This window comes from Bos mutus, chromosome 5 (assembly GCF_027580195.1).
Source record: "Bos mutus isolate GX-2022 chromosome 5, NWIPB_WYAK_1.1, whole genome shotgun sequence".
In the NCBI taxonomy this organism is placed as follows: Eukaryota; Metazoa; Chordata; class Mammalia; order Artiodactyla; family Bovidae; genus Bos; species Bos mutus.
Window position 1 is genome coordinate 22,222,332 of NC_091621.1, and position 19,451 is coordinate 22,241,782.

A 19,451-nucleotide genomic window follows, 5' to 3' on the forward strand; every position below is an offset into this window, starting at 1 on the left:
TTCTACAAACCTAGAAGTGAGGAACTGAGGACCTTGGACTATGATAAAATGCCAGTATACCTGCTGGTCTAGAAGGCTGAAGACAGTGAGATTAAATTTGGAGCCAACACATCTGTGTTTAAATATCTAACAGTCTCATTATTTGTCATGCCAGTCTGCAAAAAGACAGAACTTCTGTTTCCCTTCTTATTTTACTTAATACTGAAAATAGTACTCACACAATAGACATTTTGATGAAAACATTGTCACTAGATGAAGCAAAACAGTAGATTATTAGAAATGTGGTTTTTGTCAGTGACATGGAGCTATGAATTTAAATAAAACAAATCTTGATGAATAGCCCAAGTGTCATCTGCCGAATATGAAGAAATGGCTTTCAGAATTTTTCATAAGGAAAATATCATGATTTCATTCATTCATTAAGCAAATATTTATTAAGCAGCAATGTAACCCACTCTTGGTGCTGGAGATAAAACAGGGAACAAGACAGACATAGTTCCAGTCCCATGGAGCATTCATTCCAGTTCTAGAGATGAACAAGGAGCAGAAAGAATGCAAATATGTAATTATAGGTGGAGGTTCTATAAATGGGAAGTGTTAGTCACTAGTTGTGTCCAACTCTTTGCAACCCCATGGATTGTAGCCTGCCAGGCTCCTCTGCCCATGGAAGTCTCCAAGCAAGAATACTGGAGTGGGTAGCCATTTCGTTTTCCACAGTATCTTCCCAACCCAGGGATCCAGGTTTCCCACATTGCAGGTGGATTCTTTACCATCTGAGCTACCAGAGGAGCCCCATAAATGGGAAGTGAAAAAAAGTAAAAGTGAAAGTTGCTCAGTTGTGTCTGACTCTATGTGACCGCATGGGGAGTTTTTCAGGCCAGAATACTAGAGTGGGTGGCCTTTCACTTTTCCAGGGATCTTCCCAACCCAGGGATAGAACTCAGGTCTCCCACATTGCAAGCAGATTCTTTACCAGCTGAGCCACAAGGGAAGCCCAAGAATACTGGAGTGAGTAGCCTATCCCTTCCCCAGGGGATCTTCCCAACCCAGGAATCAAACCAGGGTTTCCTGCATTGCAGGAAGATTCTTTACCAACTAAGCTATCAGGGAAGCCCATAAATGGGAAGGACAGGATGCTATTCTAATATTCATCAGGGGGAACCTATCCTACACAGAGACACAGAGCTATCAATAAAGACACTCCTGAGAGACATTTAATCTGAGTCCTAACAATGAGTAGGAATTGAAAGCAGTGATGGAAATGATAAAGAAGGAAATTTAGAAAGAGGGAATACTAAGTGTAAGATATCTGGGGCATTAAGAAGGTTAAGAAAACAAAAGAAGGAAAATGAAGTTGTAGTGGTAAAGGGAGGATAATGGCTTATTAGATTGTGTTAATAACTTCAGATGTGAGCTTAAGGGCATTGGAAAGCTCTCTGGTTAGCAAATGAAGGCAACTCAATTTTTGTTCAAATAGTAACTACATTACAGTTATTTTATGTCTTGATCAGCACTGGAACCAAGAATTCCAGAAGTTTTAGAAATTATGATTTCTAATAAATAGGGAAAAATCAATACAGGATTATGATATGAGTCTAAAATATATGGTATATCTTCTGCTAAGTTCCTATGTCCAAAATACAGACTCATTGCTTTTATTGGGTTGGCCAATACATTTGCTTGAATTTTTCCATAAGCTGTAACAGAAGAATGCAAACGAACTTTTTGGCAAATCCAATTTTACATTTGTCTATTTTGGAGCCTTCACTGTTTCTTGCTGGGCAAAAATCCAGGATGTCTTGCTGGAAGTTTTTTATACCCCTCAATTTATCCAAGAATACCAGGAGCTTAACTCAGCCCAAAATGTACCAGTCCGGCTTCCAAAATACCAAATGGATAGGAGCTGGAAACTGGTCTGCTCATTTACAACATATGGTAATACTGTTGAAGAAGGATCCTGCAGAGATGAGCAGACCATGCTGTCCACTCAGCCCTGAAGCATGCTCTTGATTATTCAGGTCCTAACCCAGGCTTAAGGGCACCCATGCTGCCTGCCAGTGCAGTTATTAGCCTTACTGTTCTTTGTATTATATCTTTACCATGGAACATTTCAGACGTATACTGAAGTATAGATTATCCATCATCCAATTTCAAGTTTTCAACTCAACAATTTTTTTCACCTATATTTTTCCCTACTTCAGTTCAGTTCAGTCACTCAGTTGTGTCTGATTCTGCGACCCCATGAATTGCAGCACGCCAGGCCTCCCTGTCCATCACCAACTCCCGGAATTCACCCAAACTCGTGTCCATTGAGTCGGTGATGCCATCCAGCCATCTCATCCTCTGTCTTCCCCTTCTCCTCCTGCCCCCAATCCCTCCCAGCATCAGAGTCTTTTCCAATGAGTCAACTCTTCGCATGAGGTGGCCAAAGTATTGGAGTTTCAGCTTTAGCATTTGTCCTTCCAATGAACACCCAGGACTGATCTCCTTTAGAATGGACTGGTTGGATCTCCTTGCAGTCCAAGGGACTCTCAAGAGTCTTCTCCAACACCACAGTTCAAAAACATCAATTCTTTGGTGCTCAGCCTTCTTCACAGTCCACCTGTCACATCCATACAGGACCACAGGAAAAACCATAGCCTTGACTAGATGGACCTTTGTTGGCAAAGTAATGTCTCTGCTTTTTAATATGCTGTCTAGGTTGATCATAACTTTCCTTCCAAGGAGTAAGCATCTTTTAATTTCATGGCTGCAGTCACCATCTGCAGTGATTTTGGAGCCCAAAAAAATAAAGTCTGACACTGTTTCCACTGTTTCCCCATCTATTTCCCATGAAGTGATGGGACCAGATGCCAGGATCTTCGTTTTCTGATTGTTGAGCTTTAAGCCAACTTTTTCACTCTCCTCTTTCACTTTCATCAAGAGGCTCTTTAGTTCCTCTTCACTTTCTGCCATAAGGGTGGTGTCATCTGCATACCTGAGGTTATTGGTATTTCTCCCAGCAAACTTGATTCCAGTGCTTCTTCCAGCTCAGCGTTTCTCATGATGTACTCTGCATATAAGTTAAATAAGCAGGGTGACAATACACAGCCTTAATGAACTCCTTTTCCTATTTGGAACCAGTCTGTTGTTCCATGTCCAGTTCTAACTGTTGCTTCCTGAACTACATACAGGTTTCTCAAGAGGCAAGTCAAGTGGTCTGGTATTCCCATCTCTTTCAGAATTTTCCATAGTTTATTGTGATCCACACAGTACCATCCCCATTTTCAACATCTTGAAGGAAATCCTACATATCATATGACTCCATTTGTAATAATGTCTTTCAAACAAAAAGATCAGGACTGTTACAAAGAAAATCTAATCTCAATATTATCACACTTAAAATATTAATAAGTTCATCATATAATCAAATATACATTTAGTGTTCACATTTCCCTGGATGTCTCAAAAAAATTCTTTATTTATTATGATTTACTTTCCAAATCGGAATCCAATCAAAGTTCATAGATTGCAACAGGTCCCTTAAGTCTATTTTACTCTAAATATCCCTCCTTTATCTTTCTTCTTTATCCTTTGCAATATGTGTGTGTGTGTGTGTGTGTGTGTAAGAATTTGAATGGTTTGTCCTTTTGTGTTTTTTATTGCCTTGATTTGGCTAATTGCATCCCAATTTCAGAGAAGGCAATGGCACCCCACTCCAGTACTCTTGCCTGGAAAATCCCATGGATGGAGGAGCCTGGTAGGCTGCAGTCCATGGGGTCGCTAAGAGTCGGACATGACTGAGTGACTTCAGTTTCTCTTTTCACTTTTATGCATTGGAGAAGGAAATGGCAACCCACTCCAGTGTTCTTGCCTGGAAAATTCCAGGGATGGTGGAGCCTGGTGGGCTGCCGTCTATGGGGTCGCACAGAGTCGGACACGACTGAAGCGACTTAGCAGCAGCAGCAGCAACATCACTTAACACTTAACAGCTTCTTTGTTCCTCTTGTATTGTTGGGAAGTTGATAGAGGCTTGATTAGATTCAGGATGGATTTTGGGAGGGGCAAGGTACAGTGACTTTATGGGTGGTATTGCCTACTTCCATCAGTTCAGTTCAGTCGCTCAGTCATGTCCGACTCTTTGTGACCCCATGGACTGCAGCAGGCTAGGCCTCACAGTCCATCACCAACTCCTGGAGTTTACTGAAGCTCATGTCCATTGAGTCAGTGATGTCATCCAACCATCTCATCCTCTGTAGTCTCTTTCTCCTCTCGCCTTCAATCTTCCCAGCTTCAGGGTCTTTGCCAATGAGTCAGTTCTTCCCATCAGGTGGCCAAAGTATTGGAGTTTCAGCTTCAGCATCAGTCCTTCCAGTGAATATTCAGGACTGATTTCCTTTAGGATGGACTGGTTGGATCTCCTTTAGTGCATCAGGAACATTTAATATCTGATTTTCTTTTTTTTGAAGTGCTGACAATCATGAATGATCATTGCCTGTATTAATTAATATATTAATTATGCTTTCCAAAATGGTGATATTCTTTAATTTTTTCCTCGGTCATTTACTGGAATATATCTATAAAGAAAAATATCCCCTCCTCAAAATATTTGGATGTTTGTATTCTGAGGTACACTGTAAAAAAAGAAGGATAATATTTAATTCTTTCCCTTTAGTAATTTTCAAAATAAATACATTGATGCTTTAACACCCTTCAGTGTGACCAGTTTTATTTTCAAATTTTGACTGTGAACTTATGCATTTAAACACATCTACTGTATTTCAGTCTGTTGAAGTTATTATTATCTGTATTAATGACCACATTATCCTATCTTTGGTTCCTGATTTCTTAAGATAACTCTGCTATTTTTCAAATAGCTTTCTGGATTCCTGCTTTGACAATATTTCAAGTTCATCTTGTAAATTTCCTCCCCCAGATCAAGAATCAGCCATTTCTTCAAGGAACTCTGACTATCTGTGTTGGAAACTGGTATTTAAAAGCCACAAGCTAGGCACTAGGGATTCTCATTGCCACTTGGCAGTTTATTATTTCTTGGTCTCTTCAATGGACAGAAGTAGAATTTTTTTTTTCAGTTTTAAGATATTTTTAATTCAAATTCAAAACTATAAGGTTTTTTTTTAACTTAAAATATATTGAAATTCCATCTCTGTTTCTTTCTCCAATATTGGCATTCCCAGTTCTCATTGACAGCAGCAGAATTACTCATTTGGTTTATTCCCTAATACACAGAAAATGGTCCCAGAATAGCATTACCAATACAGAATAGCTTAAAGTTTTTTTTCTTTTTAGTCCTTTTTGTCTTTAAGTTATAGTCTATAGACCATGTACATTGAAATTACTATGTATTAAGCCATTTGGAGTAGTTACTCTCCAAAAGGTTATGTCACTAACTTAATAAAAAGTAAATTTCACTTTTTCATTTGCTTTAACTTTTAGGGATTTTTTTTCTAAATTAATTTTTTGTAATTATTTAAAAGATCTATCTGATCCTAAAGTCAAACTTGAAAGTATTTTTATTTAATCTAGTTTCTATCTTTGTCTTCCCTATCCTATGCCACCTTCCTTCCCCAAAGTAACTTTTTTTAGGTTGAAGTTTTATTATTTATCCTTTTATGGCCTTTACTCAGGTAAACAGTAGCATACAATAAGAACTTCTGCCCTCCAAGTGATAAAGTTATTTTTAATTTACATTCCCATGCTCAAGTGTGGTTCACCAGGCACAATCACTGGGACAAAATGGCTTGGGCTGAACTGAATCTTTTTTTTTTTTTTTGAACTGAATCTTTAAAACTAAAGCTCCACTCCCATGAACATCAAGATCTGTCAACCTTCTATGACCCTGGCCCTTCATAAGAACCAACATACTTTATTCTGATAAGTGTCTACAAACTTTGAATCTTAGGGAGAAAGTTTTGAGCTCCTAAATACTTCTCTCACGCAAATCCCCCAGCCTCCTAAATACAAATAGGTTCACTTGCCCACTCCCTACTCTAACTCTGCATACCTTAGAGAAAGGCAAGTTTTGTTTAGTCCCACAAAATAAAGATAATGCAGCTATTCATTTCTATCAAGATACTGAAAGAGATCAAAATGTGGAAGAAAACTAAATGCCTATCAACAGATCAATGGATAAAGATGTGGTAAATATGTATGATGTAATACGTGAACTATGAACTTCCTGATGTTCAAGCTGGTTTTAGAAAAGGCAGAGGAACCAGAGAGCAAATTGCCAACATCCGCTGGATCATCGAAAAGGCAAGAGAGTTCCAGAAAAACATCTATTTCTGCTTTATTGACTATGCCAAAGCCTTTGACTGTGTGGATCACAAGAAACTGTGGAAACTTCTGAAAGAGATGGGACTACCAGACCACCTGACCTGCCTCTTGAGAAATCTGTATGCAGGTCAGGAAGCAACAGTTAGAACCGGACATGGAACAACAGACTGGTTCCAAATAGGAAAAGGAGTACGTCAAGGCTGCATATTGTCACCCTGCTTATTTAACTTACATGCAGAGTACATCATGAGAAATGCTGGACTGGAAGAAGCACAAGCTGGAATCAGGATTGCCAGGAGAAATATCAACCACCTCAGATATGCAGATGACACCATCCTTATGGCAGAAAGTGAAGAGGAACTAAAGCCTCTTGATGAAAGTGAAAGTGGAGAGTGAAAAAGTTGGCTTAAAGCTCAACATTCAGAAAACGAAGATCATGGCATCCAGTCCCATCACTTCATGGGAAATAGATGGGGAAACAGTGGAAACAGTGTCAGACTTTATTTTTGGGGGCTCCAAAATCACTGCACATGGTGATGGCAGCCATGAAAGTAAAAGACGCTTACTCCTTGGAAAGAAAGTTATGACCAATAACTTAATAATAGATAGCATATTCAAAACCAGAGACATTACTTTGCCAACAAAGGTTTGTCTAGTCAAGGCTATGGTTTTTCCTGTGGTCATGTATGGATGTGAGAGTTGGACTGTGAAGAAGGCTGAGCACCAAAGAATTGATGCTTTTGAAGTGTGGTGTTGGAGAAGACTCTTGAGAGTCCCTTGGACTGCAAGGAGATCCAACCAGTCCATTCTGAAGGAGATCAGCCCTGGGATTTCTTTGGAGGGAATGATGCTGAAGCTGAAACTCCAATACTTTGGCCACCTCATGCGAAGAGTTGACTCATTAGAAAAGACTCTGATGCTGGGAGGGATTGGGGGCAGGAGGAGAAAGGGACAACAGAGGATGAGATGGCTGGATGGCATCACTGACTCAATGGACGTGAGTCTGAGTGAACTGCGGGAGTTTGTGATAGACAGGGAGGCCTGGCTTGCTGCAATTCATGGGGCTGCAAAAAGTCGGACATGACTGAGTGACTGAACTGAACTGAACTGAGTATTACTCAACCATAAAAAAGAATGAAATAATGCCATTAACTACAATAAGGATGGACCTAAGGATTATCATATTAAATGAAGTAAACCAGATGAAGAAAGACAAATTATCATATGATATTGCTTATATGTGGAATCTAAAAGAAAAAAAGACACGAATGGACTTATTTCCGAAACAGAAAGAGACTCACAAACACAGGAAACAAAACTTATGGTTATCAAAAGGGAAAGTGGAGTGGGAGGCAGAAATTAAGAGATTAGGATTAACATACACACACTATGTATAAAATAGATAACCAAAAAAGACCTACTGTATAGCACAGAGAACTATACTCAGTATTATGTAATAACCTATAAGGGAAAAGAATCTTGAAAAAAATTCACATATGTTCATTTATTATAACTGAATGACTATGCTGTACACCTGAAATTTACACAATATTACAGATCACTATACCTCAATAAAAGTTTTTTAAAGAATAAAAAATATTTTAAAAAGTTATTATAAAATAACAATTATATTTAAATGTGTAGTTCAGTGTATCCTTGTTGCTTATTTATTTTATACATAGTGCGTGCGTGCTAAGTTGATTCAGTTGTGTCTGACTCTGTGAGACCCTGTGGATTGTAGCCCCTTGGGCTTCTATGTCCTTGGGATTCTCCAGGCAAGAATACTAGAGTGGGTTGCCATTTCCTTCTCCAGGGGATCTTCCTGACCTGATACACAAGGATCAAACCCGCGTCTCTTGTGTATCCTGCATTGGCAGGCAGGTTCTTTACCACTAGTACCACCTGGGAAGCCCTAGTTTAATACTAGGTTATAATATATAGTAGCGTTATACATAGTAGCCCTGTCTCTTCACCCTGCACCCCTACGATGCCCCTCTCCTAGCCTCTTACCACTGAAAACCACTGGTTTGTTCTCTATATCTGTGAGTCTCTTTCTTTTTTTTTAATATTCACTACTTTGTTTTCAGATTCCACATATAAGTGATATCAAACCATATTTGTCTTTCACTCTCTTATTTCATTTACCATAATATTCTCTAGGCCCATCTACGTAAGACAAAAATGGCAAAATTTCATTCTTATTTGTGGCTGAGTAGTATACATGTATGTATATATATAATGGATATATATATATATGTACATGTGTATGTACATCTTCTTTATTCATTCATCTGTTGATGGGCACTTGAATTGTTTCCATATCTTGCTATGAACATTCGGGTGTATCTTTTTGAATTAGTGTTTTTGTTTTTTCTGGATATATAACCAGGAGTGGGATTGCTGGATCATAAGGTAGTTCTAGATTTAATTTTTTGAGAAACCTCCATACTGGTTTCCATAGTGGTGATACCAATATATTCCCACAAACAGTATAAAAATTTCCCTTTTCTCCATACCCTCTCCAACTTTTGTTATTTGTAGACTTTTTGATGATGGCCATTCTGACAGATGTGAGGTGATAGCTCATTATGGATTGGTTTTACATTTCTCTGATGATTAGCTATGTTGAGCTTTTTTTCATGCTACTTACTATTGGCCATCAGTATATCTTTCTTGAAAAACATGTCTATTCAGAGTTTCTACCTATTTTTTAATCAGGTTTTTTCCAACTGAGTTGTATAAGCTGTTTATATATGTTGGATGTTAACCCCTTATTGGTCATATTATTTGCAAATATTTTCTCCCATTTGGTAGGCTGTCTTTTCATTTGTTGATGGTTTCCTTTGTTGTGCAAAAGCATTTAAATTTGACTAGGTGCCATTTGTTTATTTTTGCTTTTATTTCCTTTGCCTTAGGAGACAGATCAAAAAAAAAAACTTCTAAGATTTATGTCGAAGTGGTCTCCCAATGTTCTCTGTAACAGTTTTACGGTTTCAGGTCTTGTATTTAGAACTTTAATCCATTTTGAGTTTATTTTTGTATATGATGTAAAGAAATGTTTTAAAAATCATTATTTTACATGTAGCTGTCCATTTTCCCCAGCACCACTTATTGAAAGACTGTCTTTCCTCCCTTATATATTCCTGCCTCCTTAGTCATGGACTAATCGACCGTACGTGTGGGTTGACTTCTGGGCTCTCTACTCTGATCCACTGATCTATGTGTCTGTTTTGTACCAGTGACATGCTATTTTGATTACTGTGCTGCCGCTTTATAATACAGTCTGAAGTGATGGAGCATTGTATCTCCATTTGTATTTTTTCCTCAATATTCCTTGGGTAAGTTGGGGTCTTTTGTAGTTCCGTATGAATTCCAGGATTATTTGTTCCAGTTCTGTGAAAAAGGTCATAAGTATTTTGATAGAGATTGCATTAAATCTGTAGATTGCTTTGTATAGTATGGCCCTTTTAGCAATATTAATTATTCCAATCCAAGAGCATGGAATATTTTTCCATTTCTTTGTATCATCTTCAATTTCTTTTATCAGTGTTTTATAATTTTCAGAGTATAGGTCTTTCACCTCCTTGGTTAAGTTTATTTCTGAGTATTTATTTTTTTGATGTGATTTTAATTGAGATTGTTTTCTTGCTTTCTCTTCCTGAGAGTTCATTATTAGTGTAGAGAAAGTAACTAATTTCTGCATAGTGATCTTGTATCTTGCAGCTTTACTGAATTTATTAGTCCTAATAGTTTTGGTGTGGAGACTTTAGGGTTTTCTATTTATAATATCCTGTCATCTGCAAACAGTGACAGTTTGGGGATGGCTTTATTTCTTTTTCTTGTCAGTTGTGGCTAAAACTCCCAATACTGTGTTACATAGACGTGGCGAGCATGGGCATTCTTGTCTTGTTTCTGATTTTAGAGGAAAGACATTCAGCTTTTCACCATTAAGTATGGTGTGGGTTTGTCATACATGGCTTTTATTATGTTGAGATATGTTTCCTCTATGTCAATTTTATTGAGATTTTTATATGAATGGATGTTGAATTTTTTCAGAGGGTTTCTCTGTGTCTGTTAAGATGTTCATGTGATTTTTATCCTTCCTTTTGTAAACGTGGTGTATCATGTTGATTTACATTTGCAACCATTAAACCGTCCCTGGAATAAATCCCACTTGAGTATGGTGTATGGACCTTTTATTTATTGTTAAATACAGTTAGTAATACTTTGTTGATGATTTTTTCATCTGTATTTATCAGTTATTGGTCTGTAATTGTCTTTTTTTTTTTTTTTTTTTTTTTTTTTTTTGAGTGTATGTCTGATTTTAATTATCAGCGTAATGGTGGACTTGTAGAATGAATTTGAATTTCATCTTCAGGTTTTTGGACTAATTTGAGAAAGATAGATATGAACTCTTCTTGGTGGAATTCCCCTGTGAAGCTGTCTGGTCTTGGACTTTTGTTTGGCTGGGAGGTTTTTTTTTTTTTTTTTTTGCTTTTGTTGTTGCAAATTCGGTTTCACTACTCATGACCAGTCTGTTCAGATTATCTATTTCTTTCCAGTTCAGTCTTGGAAGTTTGTAGGTTTTTAGATATTTGTTTATTCCTTCTAAGTTGTTCAGTTTGTTGGCATATAACTGCATAATTACCTTATAATTTTTGTATTTCTGTGGTATCAGTTATTTTCCCTCTGTCATTTCTTATTTTGTCTATTTGATTCCTCTTGATGAAATGTTTATCAGTTTGCTTTATCTTTTCAAAAAGAATTAGCTGTTGGTTTCATTGACATTTTCTATTGTGGTTTTTGTTTCTTATTTGTTTATTTATTTATTTTGATCTCTATTTCTTCTTTATTACCTTCTTCCTTCTGGTGACTTTGGGCTTTGTCCTTCTTTTTCTAATTCTTATAGATAGCATGCAAGGTTGTTTTTGAGATTTTTCTTTGTTTTTGAAGTGGGCCTATATTGTTATAAACTTTCTTCTTAGAATGGCGTTGGCTGCATCCCATAGATTTTGGAAAGTGTTGTTTCCATTTTGATTCGTCTTGAGATATTTTCTAGTTTCTTCATTGATTTCTCAATTGACCCCGGGTTTTTCAGTAGCATGTTGTTTAGACTCCATATGTTCATGCTCTTTTTCCATTTTTCTTCCTGTAATTGGTTTCTAATTTCACACCTTTGTTTTTGGAAAAACACTTGATATAATTTCTGTCCTCTTAAATTTGTTAAGATGAATTCAAAAATGTTTAAAACACATGTTTTAATATCCAACATAGGTTTCATAATTTTCCAAATTTAGAGCTGATAGACTTAGTACCTTAAGTTGGTTTGCTGAAAATGGATGTTACTTCATACTTAATTTTTAAAAATATTATAAAGAGTAAAATAAGAATTATGGCATATGTAAAATGGAAGATTTATTATGACAGAGATTTTTCCAGATACATGTTCTTCCTAACTTTTTGGGTTTCCCAAGTGTCCTAGCCTAGAAACTATGAATGAATATTGAGAATGACAAGCTTGCTTTAAGTCTGTGCAAAAAGGTGCTATCAGCTCAGTCCAGTTCAGTTCAGTTGCTCAGTCATGTCTGACTCTTTGCGACCCCATGAATCACAGCACGTCAGGCCTCCCTGTCCATCACCAACTCCCAGAGTTCACTCAAACTCACGTCCATTGAGTCAGTGATGCCATCCAGCCATCTCATCCTCTGTTGCCCCCTTCTTCTCCTGCCCCTAATCCCTCACAGGATCAGGGTCTTTTCCAATGAGTCAACTCTTCGCATCAGGTGGCCAAAGTATTGGAGTTTCAGCTTCAACATCAGTCCTTCCAAAGAAATCCCAGGGCTGATCTCCTTCAGAATGGACTGGTTGGATCTCCTTAGAGTCAAGGGACTCTCAAGAGTCTTCTCCAACACCACACTTCAAAAGCATCAATTCTTTGGCACTCAGCTTTCTTCACAGTCCAACTCTCACATCCATACATGACCACAGGAAAAACCATAGCCTTGACTAGACAAACCTTTGTTGGCAAAGTAATGTCTCTGCTTTTGAATATGCTATCTAGGTTGGTCATAACTTTTCTTCCAAGGAGTAAGCGTCTTTTCATTTCATGGCTGCAGTCACCATCTGCAGTGATTTTGGAGCCCCCAAAAATAAAGTCTGACACTGTTTCCACTGTTTCCTCACCTATTTTCCATGAAGTGATGGGACCAGATGCCATGATCTTCGTTTTCTGAATGTTGAGCTTTAAGCCAACTTTTTCACTCTCCACGTTCATTTTCATCAAGAGGCTTTTTAGTTCCTCTTCACTTTCTGCCGTAAGGGTGGTGTCATCTGCATATCTGAGGTGATTGATATTTCTCCCAGCAATCTTGATTCCAGCTTGTGCTTCTTCCATCCCAGCATATCTCATGATGTACTCTGCATAGTAGTTAAATAAGCAGGGTGACAATATACAGCCTTGATATACTCCTTTTCCTATTTGGAACCAGTCTTTTGTTCCATATCCAGTTCTAACTGTTGCTTCCTGACCTGCATATAGGTTTCTCAAGAGGCAGGTCAGGTGGTCTGTGAAGAATTTTCCACAGTTTATTGTGATCCACACAGTCAAAGGCTTTGGCATAGTCAATAAAGCAGAAATAGATGTTTTTCTGGAACTCTCTTGCTTTCTTGATGATCCAGCAGATGTTGGCAATTTGATCTCTGGTTCCCCTGCCTTTTCTAAAACCAGCTTGAACATCTGGAAGTTTATGGTTCATGTATTGCTGAAGCCTGGCTTGGAGAATTTTGAACATTACTTTACTAACGTGTGAGATGAGCACAATTGTACAGTACTTTGAGTATTCTTGGCATTGCCTTTCTTTGAGATTAGAATGAAAACTGACCTTTTCCAGTCCTGTGGCCACTGCTGAGTTTTCCAAATTTGCTGGCATATTGAGTGCAGCACTTTTACAGCATCATCTTTCAGGATTTGAAATAGCTCAACTGGAATTCCATCACCTCCACTAGCTTTGTTCGTAGTGATGCTTTCTAAGGCGCACTTGACTTCACATTCCAGGATGTCTGGCTCTAGGTCAGTGATCACACCATCGTGATTATCTGAGTTGTGAAGATCTTTTTTGTACAGTTCTTCTGTGTATTCTTGCCACCTCTTCTTAATATCTTCTGGTTCTGTTACATCCATACCATTTCTGTCCTTTATCGTGCTCATCTTTGCATGAAATGTTCCCTTGGTATCTCTGATTTTCTTGAGATCCCTAGTCTTTCCCATTCTGTTGTTTTCCTCTATTTCTTTGCATTGGTCGCTGAAGAAGGCTTTCTTATCTCTTCTTGCTATTCTTTGGAACTCTGCATTCAGATGCTTATATCTTTCCTTTTCCCCTTTGCTTTTCGCTTCTCTTCTTTTCACAGCTATTTGTAAGGCCTCCTCAGACAGCCATTTTGCTTTTTTGCATTTCTTTTCCATGGAGATGGTTTTTTGCCTGTCTCCTGTACAATGTCACGAACCTCATTCCATAGTTCATCGGGCACTCTATCTATCAGATCTAGGCCCTTAAATCTATTTCTCACTTCCACTGTATAATCATAAGGGATTTGATTTAGGTCATACCTGAATGGTCTAGTGGTTTTCCCTACTTTCTTCAATTTAAGCCTGAATTTGGCAATAAGGAGTTCATGATCTGAGCCACAGTCAGCTCCTGTCTTGTTTTTGCTGACTGTATAGAGCTTCTCCATCTTTGGCTGCAAAGAATATAATCAATCTGATTTCGGTATTGACCATCTGGTGATGTCCATGTATAGAGTCTTCTCTTGTGTTGTTGGAAGAGGATGTTTGCTATGACCAGTGCATTTTCTTGGCAAAACTCTATTAGTCTTTGCCCTGCTTCATTCCGTATTCCAAGGCCAAATTTGCAAGTTACCCCAGGTGTTTCTTGATTTCCTACTTTTGCATTCCGATCCCCTATAATGAAAAGGACATCTTTTTTGGGTGTTAGTTCTAAAAGGTCTTGTAGGTCTTCATAGAAACATTCAACTTCAGCTTCTTCAGTGTTATTGGTTGGGGCATAGACTTGGATTATTGTGATATTGAATGGTTTGCCTTGGAAACGAACAGAGATCATTCTGTCATTTTTGAGATTGCATCCAAGTACTGCATTTTGGACTCTTTTGTTGACCATGATGGCTACTCCATTTCTTCTAAGGAATTCCTGCCCGCAGTAGTAGATATAATGGTCATCTGAGTTAAATTCACCCATTCCAGTCCATTTCAGTTCGCTGATTCCTAGGATGTCAACCTTCACACTTGCCATCTCCTGTTTGACCACTTCCAATTTGCCGTGATTCATGGACCTGACATTCCAGGTTCCTATGCAATATTGCTCTTTACAGCATTGGACCTTGCTTCTATCACCAGTCACAGCCACAACTGGGTATTGTTTTTGCTTTGGCTCCATCCCTTCATTCTTTCTGGAGTAATTTCTCCACTGATCTCCAGTAGCATATTGGGCACCTACTGACCTGGGGAGTTCCTCTTTCAGTATCCTATCATTTTGCCTTTTCATACTGTTCATGGGGTTCTCAAGGCAAGAATACTGAAGTGGTTTGCCATTCCCTTCTCCAGTGGACCACATTCTATCAGCCCTCTCCACTAAGACCCGCCCATCTTGGGTGGCCCCACAGGCATGGCTTAGTTTCACTGAGTTAGACAAGGCTGTGGTCCTAGTGTGATTAGATTGACTAGTTTTCTGTGATTATAGTTTCAGTGTGTCTGCCCTCTGATGCCCTCTTGCAACCCCTACTGTCTTATTTGGGTTTCTCTTACCCTGGACGTGGGGTATCTCTTCAGGGCTGCTCTAACAAAGCGCAGCTGCTGTTCCTTACCTTGGACAAGGGGTATCTCCTCACCACCGCCCCTCCTAACCTTGAACGTGGAAAAGCTCCTCTAGGCCCTCCTGCACCCTAAACATCATCACATCTTCAGTTAGCTAAGAACACATTCACCGGCAAAAATTGTTCTTTTACTCACTACTTTTGAAGTTATATACAGTCTGGCACATTTGAGGATCATTAATACAAAATCCAATGAGACAAAGAATACAAGTGGTTTTCTAAGTAAAGGCTAAGGTTCATGGCAGAAAAATGGCCTAATTTCCCAAAGGTTCCATGCACTGCAAAAGTATGGACTCGAGTATGGATTTGCCTTCTAAGCATCTGCAAATTTGTCATAGAAATTGTCTATTCTAAAATGTGCCATAATTACTAGGATATTATGTGTTAAATAAACTGTCAGAGACCTCACCTATAATTGACAGATGATGAGACATCTGAGAAAGCTATGTTTTCTGTTCTTTATTTCCAGTTATTTAGTGGCAAAACTACTGACTTAGTGAGTGTGATCAGGCCATGCAGATAGATCATGAATAAAGGGTTCTGAAGCTGACCTGGATAGTTCATTATTAATGCAAATCTCAATATCTTATTTTTCTTGCCAAAATATTCAACATACCTCCATAAAACAATTGCCATAACTATGTGGGATGGACTAGGTTAAAACTATTCTATATTTTATTCACACACTCAAAATATGATTAGATATTTATTGCTGTGCCTTAAATTGCATTGTTAAATACATTTTATTACATAAATTTGATGAAACCTAATTAATATGAGAGTTTGCTTTTGAAGAAGTCTGCTTGCCTCACAAAATTAAAAACCTAAAAATAACTTAAATAGTTCTTCTTCTTCTTCACTAATTGCTTTTAAGGAAGAGCTAGAACATTAAAATCATGAGAAAAGAATTTAACAAAAATTACAGCTAGTTGCAAAAATATCCTTGAAATGGTTTTTTAAAATCAAGACTTCTCATGAAGATATTCTGTTAATGCCACGGTCAAATAAAAAGTTTATTATTCAGTTTTCAACATGTAACTAAATGAGAGACACATGGTGGAAAAACTTTTCATCTAAATTTAGCACACAGCAAATATTATTTCCCTTAAAAAGAAAAAAATTGTCATTCTATTTAAATCATTTCAAAGTAGGCTTTAAAAGTTTTTTTAATTTATGAGAACAATACAAACTGCCAGAAAACTGGATGTGTCAGGATACCATGAAGAGGATGTATGTTTATTACATGTAGTAATTACAGTTGGGGGAACTACAATTACCATTTTCTAAAGAAAGAGTCAAAGTTGTCAAACAAGTTAATGTATACATTTTTGGGAAAACAAATGCTTAACATGATAGAAAGTCTAGTCTAGTTCCTTGTTTTTATTCCCAACAACAAATCTAACTCAGAATGTCAAATTGAACTCTTCAATTTTCCCATCTGCAAAGTGAGGGGAAAGACTGTCTCAGGGGGATATTATACTGCTTCCTCTCCAATCCTTAAAACCAAGTCTGAAATTAGAATTGTTTCCTGCTTGATGTGATTTGTAATCCAAGAGGTTTTGCAAGGGCACCACACTCTAAAATATCTCTCCTGTTACTGTGAATATTCTGAGGAGCCCAAAGTGTATAAGTTATATGGGGATCTCCCCAACTGAATCACCATGACTTACTGTTATTTTATCAAGAACCCATGTAATCATGAGAAAGAGTCTGAGTGACAGTGTCATAGTGGAAATCCGTAATCCCAACCAATGAAAAATAAAATTATACAGGCTCCTGATATGTACACAGTGAAAGGGGAAGTAGACAGATTCTGGAGATACATTTTTTCCATTTAATGATTTTGCCCAAAGATGTCCATGCTTGAAATTTGAACCTATACTTTAGAATTCTGTACTCCTTTTGACCAAACTGAGCAAATTAAAGACACATTTATGGAGTCTCTCTTATGCTCCAGTCACCATGCCAAGCTCTGAGGAATTAAAAACAGAAAACAAAAATGCAATAATACAGAGATAAACAAGATATAGTGTTTGTTCATGAGGAATTCATGTTATAATAGTTCACCTCTGGAAACATTCAAGAAAGAATATTTTGTTTGTTTACCTAAGATCATGCAAAGTTTTTTTTTTTTTTTTTTTCTCTCTCTCTTTTTTTTTTTGGCTTCCCTAATGGCTCAGAAGGGGACGACAGAGGATGAGATGGTTGGATGGCATCACTGACTTGATGTACATGAGTTTGGGTGAACTCTGGGAATTGATGAACAGGGAAGCCTGGCATGCTGCAATTCATTGGCGTGTTGCAAGTCATGGGGTCACAAAGAGTCAGACACAACTGAGCGACTGAACTGAACCGAATGGCTCAGTGGTAAAGAGTCCGCCTGCAGTGTAAAAGACGCAGGTTCGATCCCTGGGTCAAGAAGATCCCCTGAAGGAGAAAATGGCAACCTGCTCTAGTAATATTCTTGCCTGAAAAATTCCATGAACAGAGGATCCTGGCAGGCTAAAGTCTAAAAATTCACCAAGAGTCAGACATGACTGAGCAAATCAGTACAAACAACACCTGCTAGAAAAAGTGAAGGTATTCACTTTAGCTAAGCATTCAGTTAGCTAAGATTTGAGACTTCTCTTTTTGTTGAGAATCCTGGGAACACACTTCTCTTCCTATTTCTTCCTCTAGAAGTATTGTACTTTCAGAGTAGTTTTGCTCCAAAACGTGAAAATACTGTCAGTTGGTTTTGTATATATAAACAGCACATGACACACAATCGAAATGCACAAGATAAACCTGCCCCCTTTAGCTGAAAGCAAAACTGATTCCAATTTTCAGTAGACCTCAGAGCTGTGAAGTGGGCACTCATCATTTCAAACATGACTTAGGTCTGTGGACAAGTTGTTGAAGACCCACCACTCCTGCCTGGTAAATGCAGAAGAAAAGAACTCAGGGTTTTGATGCTCAATGTGTCTTCTTTGCTCCTGTCGCTCCTGTTAAAACTTGTTGTTCTTACACATGCAGACAGTCATCCATCTTGCCAATACAGATATACTTCTACCAGATTATTGGCCACAGTGGATAATACACAGATAAGTAGAATATAGATGTCTAATCTGGATCATGTAAAAATCAATATTTAACTTTTGACTTATATGTGGTGTGTGTGTGTGTGCGTGTGTGCACGCTCAGTTGTGTCCAACTCTTTGCAACTCTATGGACTATAGCCTACAAGGCTCTTTTGCCCATGGAATCGATTCTCCAGGCAAGAGTACTAGAGTGGGTTGCCATTTCCTCCTCTAGGGTATTTTCCCTACTCAGGGATCAAACCTGTTTCTCCTCTGCTTCTTAGTAATCATAGTTCTCTATGCAAAAATAAATACATAAACTGACTTTTTGAAAGAAACTAGAAACAATCTGACTGGAACTAGGTGAATGCTCCTTCTTAAAAAAAAAAAGTTCACTCAAATTGTTTGTCAGAAATCAAGAAAAAATATTTAACTTAAAAATGGCAGCCTCCAGAAATGCCAGTATTGTTGGAAAGGATGATTTCTTGAATAATTCACAGGCAGATTAAGCTCACTTCTCACTTTATTGGAAGCTTCTTTAAAGCTGGGACTTCTGGAGAGATCTGAGGCTAATATGTCTCACATACAGATCCTTGTCAGTTCAGAAACTTTCTTAAGATCATGAAGAAGAAAAGATGAAAATAATAAATGAGACAGTCTCCTGGTATTTTCAGTTTTTCTTGGTTCCTGTTAGGTCAGAAACCTCACAGGGGCTCCCTTCCTAATGTTATTTCAGTATAAGTATTTCCACGTCCAGTTCCAGCTGGAAGCAAACACTGCAGACCATGTGAACATTCAGCAAGGACACACAAAATTAGCCCTTAGGTTTTGAACCTTAAAAAGGCTTGGGTCAGGGCTGTTTTTTCAGAATTATTTACACATCCCTTAAGATCAGCAGTGTCACTCTCCAACAGGGTGTCCTTAACCCCAAACTTCTAATTTTCACATTCAACCCAGCCTTGTACTCTCCTTCTCTCCTGCCTCTGACCCACTGATTCTCCAGAGCAAAGGTTTTTTTAAGGACTTAGATATATTTTAAATGCAAAAGAAGAAATACAAAAGACTAGATGAACCTTTTCATGGAAATATCTGATATGGCAATCTCTACATATTTTGAGTAATTTCAAGGAACAAGAAAGTGGATGAGAAACATAAGAACACTTTAAGATCAATTTGGATAGACAGCAAAATCAAAGTAAGCATTTACTAAAATTTCATAAAATCATATTT